General features: G+C 42.4%; 1 protein-coding gene across 3 annotated transcripts in view; it reads left to right on the top strand.

The window, feature by feature from the left end:
• The first annotated feature begins 3,066 nt into the window (after positions 1-3,066).
• sgk3 (serum/glucocorticoid regulated kinase family member 3) overlaps positions 3,067-11,620 on the top strand; it is a 30,582-nt gene continuing 22,028 nt past the window's right edge. Inside the window, exon 1 of one of the 3 annotated variants that reach the window (XM_088642311.1) lies at positions 3,067-3,343. The gene's annotated coding sequence lies outside the window, so the exon portion shown is untranslated. Of the gene's footprint in view, positions 3,344-4,434; positions 4,652-11,620 lie in introns of those variants that run through there. The other 2 variants (XM_088642308.1, XM_088642309.1) reach the window with 2 other exon arrangements.

Below are 11,620 nucleotides of genomic sequence, written 5' to 3'. Positions count from 1 at the left end.
AACATTTTCAGACATTTTCATTTTAAATTGTGCCTATCTTTGATAATTATGCTATTTCACTGTTAGAGCGATAAAAGTTATTTTCTTTGGATCACAATTAATTTCAAAGTGAGCTGGTTCATTTCCGAATTATAGCTGATTTTGTTATTTACAGTAAAGTTCTAATTCTTTTTAAAAGCTCTTGTAATATGTCCACCGGTTGTATTATTATTGTATTTACCACTGTACCTCAGATTGTTCACGGTTCTGCTAGTAAAAGTGTTGCGTCTTAAAACACGTGCCAGTCGGTAAACACTGAACTCGAACGCATCAGATTTCTGAAAATACTGTTTTGGCGATGGTCTTCTGTCTCAGAACTGCTGCTGAAATGTAGCAACGTTCATTACCCAATTCCCATGCCCTTGGTATTCTGCTTAGATAGACCAGCCTCGTCGTCTTACAAAACGGCTTCTTTCCAATTTCATTCCACAAAATGCTTATCTTGTCCTCGGAGTTTATCGGAATAAAATCCGGGGAAGGTTGCCCTGGTGGAGTCCTATCTGTGCGTTTGTTCAATAACAGGAAAGAGTGGAGCCGGAAATCAGAATATGAGCGAAGGTAAAAACAATATCACAGCTGTAGACAAACACGGGTGTAGCCATAAACGCTGCTGGCTCATAGCCCGGGCGTTGGATTGATTCTACCCTGGGGAACCACCTGCGTAACATTTGCATGGTCTACCGATTGCCCCCGTGTGTTTGCACACTGTGCCCCGGGCTGGGCTGGTGTCACTCCAGAGTGTAACCTTGGCACCGCCTGTGTGCTGGGTTGTGTGCACTGGCCATTGAAAACGTATGGATGGAAATACGGGCGCCCAGACCGCTGACGGACAGTTCTAGTATCGTCGTCCTTCCTGATTTTGTCTCGATCTGGTATATTTCATAAACTCATCGCCAAAACATCTGGATTAGCAGTCGTGAAATAAAAAAAAAGTTTAGATTAGGTTTAGATCAATTTCAAGACTGGACAAACACGTGGCAGGCGACATTAAATATAAAAAAAGTATAGAGGATTACATGCAAGTGTCCAAAACATAGATACTAAATGGTAAACGCCTGAAGAGCCTACTTATGGAAGGAAAAAAACTTAGGTGTTTATATTGATGAAAAAAACCTCTTGAGTCTTGAACGGAGAAGACTGCGGGGGGATCTAGTTCCGTGCAAATCCTCCACCAAGGCACCAAGGAAGGAAATGCCGTCGGAATCAACAGTGAAACAAACAACCAGGTGGCACAAGTGGAAACTGTTGTGGCCGTGCTTTTAAAACCGAGAACGGGAGGCGCTTCTTTACACAAAGGGTGGTGGGAGCGTGGAACAAGCAACCCCAGCCATTCGGCTGAAGTCGATACCATGGCTTCTTTCCAAGAAGGAAGTCACCTGATCCTCAGGTCAATTAGCAGCTCGCTACCAAACGGGCTAACGGACCACATGCCCTCTTTTTAACGGTTCAGTTAAGCTATTTAGGCCTGAGAGAGAATGAAAATCAAGGGCTGCTCCTATGGGCTGGAGCTGCCTACTCCTTGGTTTAGCTTGACAGTGGTCACTGTTAGTTTTTGTTTCATTCATTGGTGTGACTTTATGTGGGGTGAGCAGGCATTGTGTTATTAGAAATTAAGCGAGGGGGAGGGGGCTAACCCCGTCCAAGTTTTTTTTGTGTTGATTGTTTTTAATGGAAATCAAGGTGGTTTAAAAAACCTCAACCACAACAAAAACAAACACGGTGACAACCTTCTGGCTCAGGGCTCCTCAGCTCATCAGCTCTTCCGATGCATTCTGCCGCAATACTTTGATGTAACCAGCTCCTGCTTTAACGGATCTAAGAATTCGGTAATTATAGATCTGGTTACAACAAAACTAAATAACTGAGTGAAATCGATGGATCCCCGAGTTGGTCTGATCTTTAGCTAAAGTAGTTCAAGTAGGTAGCTGTGTCAGCATGAATAGGCTGCAAAGAAACAAAATAAAGGTTTATTCCGAGATGAAAAGAAAAACACAATGTTTCGGCTGTGGAGCCTGTCACACCTGAAGAGGGCTCCACAGCCGAAACATTGTGTTTTTTCATCTCTTTTCAGCCTGGAATAAACCTTTACTTGGTCTTTACCTGCCTTGGGAAACGAAGCAAGCCTCAGTCTGCCCATCACCGAGACTGCAGGTCTCCAGGGAGAAGGGTACTGCTGTAAGTGGTGTTGACCCGTAGGTGGCCCCCCGGACCAGAATGTCAGACACCAGCCCGCTGAATGGCACCACCTTGGGTTTTTACCGACTGACCTCTGGGAAGTACCCTCTCGATTCAGCTGGTGAAGCGGTTTTTCAGTTCTCCGCTGGCTGTGTAACGAAACAGGGAATAATGGATGTCGCGTATCTCTCAGGTGGGAGAAGCGTCTCAGTGCTGGTTGACGTCTCAGAAGTCAAGTGCCATGCTAATTTCAATTAAAATCTAAGCAATTCTGATTGTGTTCAGTTGTGAGGTAGGGCCATTAAAATAATTAGAATGTTTGCTGTTGGTTAATATTTTTTTTTTATTCCCGATTTACGTGCAATTTCTATTTCTATAGAAACGTCTCTGTTCACACTTCTGTATTCCTTACTGGACTCGGAACTGAAACACGTCGCCGTTCGATTAAACGAATGTCACAACGAAAAAGCGACATTTCGGTAGGTATTTGTAGAGCTCTGGTTTAATGGTTTAAAAGTGTCGACGTGGTTTAGAACTCATTTAATTTCCATTCAGTCGATCTCTAACTCTTTCAGTCTGAACACAGAGCTACGTGGTTTACTCTTGTTATTACTGAGGTTCACACGAATGCGAGTACCACAGACGTCCCCAATACCATCAGTACTCTGAACAATAGCTCTAATAATGACAGTCGCATGGAGCGCCAGCTGGGAATGTGGGATCAGCAGCAGCCCCAGTTCCCCGCGTCCGTGATTGTGACGCTCTGTTACTTTGTTGCTCCGACGTCGCGGCAGTGCTGTCCAGAGACGGCCACCAGAGGGCGCCGTTTCCTTCCCGGTCTCCCCCTGCAGGCGGCTGGTCCCGTGACTAATTACAATGGAACTTTCAGAGTAAACTTTTTACCTTTTCCTGCAAGTCTGGTATTTGACAGGACGTTGCACGGCATGGATGTTGCGGGTTTTGGTGGGGCTCCTGCAAGTTCCGTGGGTGGTTGGAAAAGCGTAAATTACGCTGGGTTTTGACTTTCTTTACGGCGATTGTCCTATCTCCTACCACGCCAGTCGAGACATTTGTGGGTCTAGTCGGAAAAATACGAAGGGAAGGCTTTAAAACTGTTACGAAGTAAAGGGTAAGTTTAAATACACCGCTTCGTCATTGTGATGTTAATGGCCGTATAGATTTTCTTCAAAGGGGTCTTCTTTCAGACTGATTGAAATTAGACGCGGGGGTGTGCGGGGTGTTTTAAAGTAAAACTGCGGTGAGCAACGTAGTTAAATGAGATTTGAACTGAAATTGAAACTATACATTACACATGTGAAGTGTGGCCTGTTTGTATGAACTGTCCCTGTTAAGGTTGACGTGTTGTAGTCAGATGATGATGTTAGTGTAAACGTTTGTTTATATATGCATAGAAACGTCTGACGATAACACACGGAACACGTTGGCTGTAAAAATGACTTTTTTTACATATTTAATTTTGTAATGTAAATTAAGTACACATATTCAACACATGTGGAAACCGGCAACTCAGCTTCATAACTAAGTGCCTGCTATTCCTAAATGATGAACAGGACAACAACAAAAACTCTTATAAGTTGAATACGTCTTTACAATCATTACAAATGTAAAACAAATAGGTGAATTAAATAATTTAGTGATTCATAGGTTGAACTGTTCCTTCACTAACGAAGAAGCGAGTTTCTTACCGCAAGATATAAAATAACCGAAGTATTTTTTTCACTGATTTTTAATGCTTTTTAAAATATTGATGTTGTAAAATCACTTTTGATTTGGTAAAACATTATTAATTTGAGAAAGTATTGTGTCGGTTACCTCATATTGAAAATACTAACCTCCTAGATATTGAAACTTTTTTGCATGGCCAAGGTGTTGGTAAAAAATAAGAGCAACGTTGTTCAAATATAATTAAAACATCTGTGATGTTGTGTTCAGGTATTGCTTTTGCTGTAAAATGAGTCGCCTTGTGGTATGACTGTGCCGTGAGATGATCCCATACTCACAAGATAATATGCAAAATGCAAATTGACTTTTTGTTAGGGGTATCAGGTAACCAATAGTAGAAAGAGCCGGTGTCCAGTCTGGTATTTGAAGGTATCTGCTTTCCTGCAGACATAACAGTCCTGCCTGCACCTATTGCAAGTGTGGGGATAAACGAGTTGCCTTATCTGGGATATCCTCTTATTGACATGTTTGCTTCGGTTTTGCAAGCGGTTTCAGCGATGGTGCAATAGAAGTGTTCCCAGTCCCAGGGAAAATACGCTTTGGGTCACGCTGTAGGGTACTGCATTGCAAGATGACCAGATATCTGTGGCACTGTTAGCAGCAAAACTTCATTAAAGCAGGAGGACTGGGCGATCGGGAGACGCTGGAGTGGGGAGCTGTGCGGAGGGCGTTAGTTCCACAGGAGCAAGCAAAGGTCAGTTTCACTCTGGGAAGCGCGGAAAAAAAGAAACGCAGCGTTTCAGCTGCGGAGCCTTCTTCAGCCGCGCGTTACCCGAAGAGGGCTTCACTTGCAGATCTGCCGAGTCCTGTGACACCTCTTCGTATGCAGGTTCACGCATTGTCACTTGGGGGGTGAATGAAACTCAACATTTTAGTGTAGCTGAACTCTGACGGGAAAGCGAGGGTCGCGAACGAGAAGCTGTGTGGCCTCCCTTTGGAGGACTTTTTCGCCAGCTCTGCAGCACCTGAGTTCAAAGCAGCGATTTTCCATCATTTCTACCGGGACCAGAACCCGTTTTTTCCTCCATTTTAGTGCATAACATATTTATTTAGGTGCAAACTTGAACGCAAAGACAGGCCTGTCTCTGCGCATGCAGGCAGCCCTAATTAAAGGGTATTTGTGCCTAATTATTGTTTCGAATCTTTCACTCTGGCAACATTCTCAAACCGTGTTTTCCACGCCTCTTAAACTGTTCTTGTTAACTGCCGTTTGCTACATTCCTATAAATATTGGTACTTTGCAGTTTTGTTTACCATTCAGAAATGATGGTGGGCTTTCCCAGCATTCAATCATTTTCTAAACGCCTTACCCAGTTCAGGGTCACAGGGGAGCTGGAGCCTATCCCAGCAAGCACCTAGGCAGGGTACACCCTGGATGGGACGCCAGTCCAGCATGGCGCACACACAGACACGCGCACTCAAATTAGGGCCACGTTTCCCAGATGCCAGTTAGCCTGCTAGCATGTCTTTGGATCTAGCTGGAGCACCCAGAGGGAAGTCACGCATACGCTGGAAGAAACATGCAAACTCCACACAGACAGCACCCTGGGAATTGATCCCTTTGCCAATGCAATCCTAACCACTGTGGCCTCGCACCACCCCGCAGTCCAGGTATTTGCGTATGAATATGAGTGTTTATGTACTTGGGAGGTGGACGTATTCATTTTTGTGCTGTGCGATATAGTGCATTTCAAAAGTATTTACCCCCTTCCATTGATGCCACACCATTATTTGAATGGTCTCTGTGTGCAGTAGTGATTCACATGATTTCAGTGTAAATGCTCTCTCTTTTAGGTCCCTCAGTTAGGTGGTGAATTTCAAGACAGTATTTGAACATGAAGGCCAGGGATCATTAAGAACAACTTAGGGATAAAGTTGTAGTATAGCACAGAATAGCCCTTTGAACATGGTAAAGTGGATCATTAGGAAGAGGAAGGTGTATTGAGCCACCCAGACACTCCCCAGATCAGGATGCCCGTCCATACTGAGCAGCGTGACTTTGAAAAGGCTAGACTTCAGTGGCTGTCAGGGGAGAAAATGTCAGTGAGTCAAAGCTGGTCTGAATGACAGAGTGGCAAACCCATCGGAAATCCCGCATGGAGATTGAAACAAAGCGTCTAGGCGATCCTGCAGACAAGTGGCAAGCGATTTGTGTTTAGACGAGACAAATTGGGGGTTAAATTTCAATCCAAATTTAACCCCAAAAAACAAAACAAAACACAGACCAAAAATGCACAGCTTTATGTCTGACGCAAACTCGGCACAGAGCATCCCTCAGTCAGCATCCCTGGTGTCAAGCGTGGTGGTGACTGCGGTTTGTTCTGGGGCTGTAGCTCATCAGCAGGGGCTGGGAAGCTTGTTAAGATTGAGGGGAAAATGGATGGAGCAAAGTGCAGTATGGGCAAATTTCAGAGGAAAACCGGCTTCAGTCTGCCAAAAATCTAAACCTGGGATGAAAATTCACCTGTCAGCAAAACAGTGGCCCAAAGAGCAATGCAGGACACTCACACAAACTGCTGTCCATCAACATTCCTCAGCCACCTTAACAGTGCTTGAGCTCGAGACATCTGCACACAGACTTGGATCTGTAATTACTGCCAAAGATGCTTCAACCAGGTATTGGTTCAGGAGGGTGAAAACGTTTGCATTTACGTTTTTTTTTATTTTGCTTTGCAGGTCTTGTTGACAATTCGTTCAGTTCACTTCCTTCACTCATTAAGGTGATTTTGTTTTAGCAGTCGTGTTCTGTAAAACATATTCAGTTTAAGAATAGCACATACATATTTTCTAATTCGTCACTGGAAGGGGGTGAATACTTTTGCATGGTAGTGTAAAAGAGCAGGAGGATGAGTTCTTCCTGTAGTTCTGTGTGTAGCACAGTATCTCGACATGCATAATAACACATTTCATAAAAGACTATGCTGATTGTCATATTATTGCAAGTACATCATTTTAGAATATAATTTTAAGAAGTGCTCTGCAAAAGTATTCAGACCCTTGATCAAATATTAAAATGTGGGGAATGAATACTTATGCAAACAGCATATCTCAGTTTTTAAAATTTTTCTTAAGAATATTTTCTAACATAAAACAATGTCACATTAAAATAATTAATTTTGAGTTTCAGTGCTTAGAAATAGAAATATCACAGACAACTACATTTCAGTATAGGATTTGTAATTCAGTCAAATGAGAGAATTGGTCAAAGGCCTGAATACATTCGCAAGGCACTGTCTAACATTCTCTTCTGTATGCATTTTAACTTTTAAAATACTGTTGTGTCTTGGAGTGCTATTCATTTATGAAAAACAGCTACATGTTTTTGTTTCAGCTACAGGTCATATAGTTATGTAGCCTAATTATAATTCTGCTCTACCGCAGCTATTGAAGAGATCACAAAGCATCAGTATTTAAATTCCAGCCAGAAAAAACACTTTTCAGTATAGTTTGCTTTATCCATGTGGCCACTTGTCAAGAAGCACTTTAGAAAACAGTGGATGCATTGTTTCTTTTTCAGGGGTGTGTTATTGAACCACATCCTAGACCGCCTTAATCTGTGTGAGAGAAAGAAATGAATTAATTGGTCATGTCATGCCCGATGGAGTGGTCATTCTGATGTCCAAACACGCCGAGCCGCGCCACCAAGTCGTTTGGGCGAGAGGAGTGTCGCTGCATTCCAGAAGCAGAGGGCTGGAATTTGGAAAGGTTCCACCTGTGATGTGTTGGTTGCTGAGAAATGCGCTGCACTTTCTGGAAGGGCGAACTGTGAAGAATGGAGTGTGCACAGTACAGTTGGCAGGGGTGGGAGGAATAGAGAGGGACTGTGCTTCAATAAAGGCTTTACTGATCTAGCTAGACAGAAGTCATCATGACCATGAGGACATATTAAATACTGCTGGGCTCTTCGGCTAGCACAGCGAAGTCCACAGTCCAGCAAAGCTTTAGAGAAGCCATTGTTTTGATTTGCCATTGAACGTGTGCACTGTTGAGAAATACATTTTCCTTGCACGCCTCAAATGTCAAATCTACGCAGATCTTCCTGGAGAGAGTTACTAAAGTTAATAATGTCTTGGAATTGTAATGAATGTTTGCCATCTCGTTCTCTGTCCTTCAGGGAGGCTCCACGTTTCCTCTATAGCCTGATCACCATTGACTTAAAACAATGCGGTCTGCTTCAGCCTGCTCGGGTTTTCTATACCTTAAAATTAGCAATATCAACTTAAGATTGTTTATCCTGAATCCAAAGAACATTTCTGCTAAAAAAGGAGCAGAGGCGTTACAGTAAAATATTAGAAAAGGTGCTTCAAGCGAATCGTATTTACTTGAATGTTCAAAAGTGTTGCTGGGCTTTAAAAGAATAGCGTACTTGTTTATGCAAGAAGTATTGTGGACTTTTATTATTCCATCTTTAACAGGATAATAGCGTTATTAACTCTTCTCAGTTTTTAGTTTTTCTGGATTTTGTGTTTTTACCTCGGTGACTTCACTAGGATTTCATGTTTTTGTACTTTGAGAGTTCTCAGAGAAGGACCAAGGAAGGTATCTGAGAATCAACCTGTGCACAATATACCTGAGAGAGACTGTCAGGTACTTTAGGTGGGTGTGTCAGCATGCGTAGGCTGAGAAGGAACAAGTAAGGGTTTATTCCATGCTGAAAGGAAAAGAAAAGACGCAGAACATTTCGGTTGTGGAGCCTTCTTCAGGGGTGAGTTCCATTTCTTTTCAGCCAAAACGTTGTCTCTTTTCTTGTCCCTTCAGCATGGAATAAACCTTTACCTGTCCCTTTGCATCCTACGCATGCTGACACAGCTCCCTACTCGACTGTCTAGTAAGAGTAAGATTGATTTAAACCCCAAGTCTAATCTTCTCGTGAGCATTTCCACAGTACTTTTTATGTACATGAGTGATTATTATGTTTTCTTGCACAGGTATTTCTCTTTGTGCTTACAGAGTGGGATCACAGTTTTTTCAGGCTTCCCATAGTCCTTGAATAGAGTTTAATTATAGTACAGTAATGCAGCTTTCTGACTGCGACAATGCTGTGGCTTTGAAATGCGTTGTTACAGTTTCGCTAAAGTAATCATTGTCATCTACCATTCATCTTATCAAGCATTAGATACAGTATACGGTCATTGACCCCAGCTGCAGCTTTCCACAGACGTCAGCCAGACAGGCTGCAGTAGTATAAATGAGAAGTTCCTAGTCCTTTGGCCTGGAGAACCACACGCCTGCTGGTTTGCATTCAAACTGAGCTTAAATACCTTATTGAAACCTTAATTGAACTAATAAGTTGCTTTATTGGAATGTGTACAAGTATTTTTCCGACTCAAAACGTTTGGGATTATATTTTTCTGAAGACGCAATAGTCAAAAGGCAACTTCCAGCAAGTTCTTGGAGCTGAAACACAGTCACACAGTCCAGAATAATGCTGTTAGTGAGTCAATCCAATGTTCAGGTGCGCAGCTGAGAGCTCGGCTGGAACAGAAAGCAGCAGGTGTGTGGGTCTCAAGGCCTAGGATTAGGAACCCCAGCTACAGAGAGAGCTTTCCTGGGTTGGATTTACGACTGCAGGCATGTTTCTCTGTCTGATCCAGTTACCTGTGACAACTTACAATCTGCCTAGCTACATTAACGGCAACCTTATTTCTTAGGTGGGGAGCTGCGTCAGCATGCGTAGGCTGCAAAGGAACAAGTAATAGGTTTATTCCCTGCTGAGAAGAGAAGAAGGAAAACACAACGTTTCCCCTCACACCTGAAGAAGGCTGCATAGCCGAAAAGTTGTGTTTTCTTTCTTCTCTTTTCAGCATGGAATCAACCTTATTTTTTAGTTGATTTTGACAGCGCTTTGATCCTGCCAAGTTCTAAATTGCAGCACGAGCCCCAGCCTTTTGTGATTCCTGTCCACCGCATTTTTAAAAGGATGTCAGTTGCAAACCAGGTGATTTAACTGGGGCTAATGAATCATTCTGTGGCACGCTTTAATGGTTAATATGTCACAATAAAACCACAGAAACCTCTAAAGTCATGTCTATATTAAGGTTTTATGCTTTAATTGCATTTCTGTGATCTCTGTAATTCTCAAAAAGTTCAGAAGCACTTTCCATTTAGCAGGGAGGGCATTTAAACTGCTGCTGAACAGCACTTCAGATGGTAAAGTGGGGAATTCACCTCACCAGTTGAATTAACCAGCCTGTTTAGAAACCAGCCTCGTTTTTTGTGTGTGTTATTTTCACTTGGCTGTGTCCCCCCCGTCTGTGGAATTCACGTAAGATCCCCTTGGCTGATATTTACACTCTGTTTGCACAAACCTGATGGACTGCATTCAGAAAGGGGGAAAAAGTCTAATGATGAGCCTTGCAGGTATGCAGGCAGTCGTTTGTCATTGGACCGGTCTTTCTGGGTTTGGGTGTTCTGGAGCTAAGTGTTTCGTTTCTTTTAGAGGAGCACGGCAGTGGTCAAGGCATCTTATCAGAATTCAAAAGGGCAGTGAGACCTGTGCCTGGGCAGTTTCAATAAGTGTTTGCAATTTTAAAATGTGGCGCTGCAATGATATGAATGCTAACTTGTTTAAACCAATATTAAATCAACCGAGATCTGTGGGCCTATCAAAGTTTGGGGACAATTTTCCAGCTAACTAAAAGTGAAGCTGGAATGACATTCGGGACAAACGTGTTCATTGTCCTCGTCCTTTCCTTTGATCCGCAACCCCAAAGTATGGAAGAAACCGGCTTTCCTAACAGAGGGATGGACATGCTGTCCTGTTAAACAGGAAAACGGACCTCATCTCAGACAAGATGCAAAGCAAATCACAGTGCCCAGAGGCACAGCCTCACTGCTCTTCAGTGACATTTCAGGCTGTAACTTCAGTGCTAAAATGAAAAAAAAAACTCCATGGAAAAAATAGCTACAACGGTACATGTTAGCAGGTAATCCGACAGTACAATTTTGCTTGTTGCCATAGAGTTCAGTTTTCTCCCTATAGTTTGTGTGCAACACTGCAACCTAGATGAGCTGTGTTATCTCTCCTTAATACACTTACTGTGCAAGGTATCTGTACATACGTCTGTACTTAGCTGGTGGCAAGTATCATAATCATGTTTTATATAGCTCCTTTCATGACAATCTCACCACACAATACAGTGGCAAAATACACACAAAACATAGGCAATAACAATAGTGACTGTTAAATACAAATTAATATAGTAAGTAAAACAACATTAAATGAAAGTTAATAAGTATAGTTTCTTTACTTTGACAAGATGGTCACATTATTTTATAGGGTATGTTTATGATCTACTTTAGATGGTTCAAATTGTGTTTCATGTGAAACATATATTAGCTTACTGAATTTGCTTTGTCTTGAAAATGCCCTTAATGTTATTTACTCACTTTCAGCTGCTATGTGCAGAATTTACATGTATTTGGAGTAAAGTTCAAAATCATCTTCTGTGTTTTTTTCAAGTTTAAGATACCACTTCATCAACAGGTCTTTTGGTGTTTGCTTTGAAATACTGTCAGTAACATCTACCTTGTGCTGTTGTTTGCCATTACAGTAAACTGAACTGCTTTGTCATTGAGCAGACCCTCAGCCTCTTACATATGAAGTTTCATGTGTGGCTCAATTGAATTTGTCTGCAGCCTCCACCGAGTGTGCTGTGCTGTA

Source organism: Lepisosteus platostomus, chromosome 8 (genome assembly GCF_059453375.1).
Source record: "Lepisosteus platostomus isolate fLepPlt1 chromosome 8, fLepPlt1.hap1, whole genome shotgun sequence".
NCBI classification, from domain to species: domain Eukaryota; kingdom Metazoa; phylum Chordata; class Actinopteri; order Semionotiformes; family Lepisosteidae; genus Lepisosteus; species Lepisosteus platostomus.
The sequence above is the reverse complement of the archived record's forward strand: the minus strand, read 5'-3'. Positions and strand labels throughout refer to the sequence as shown.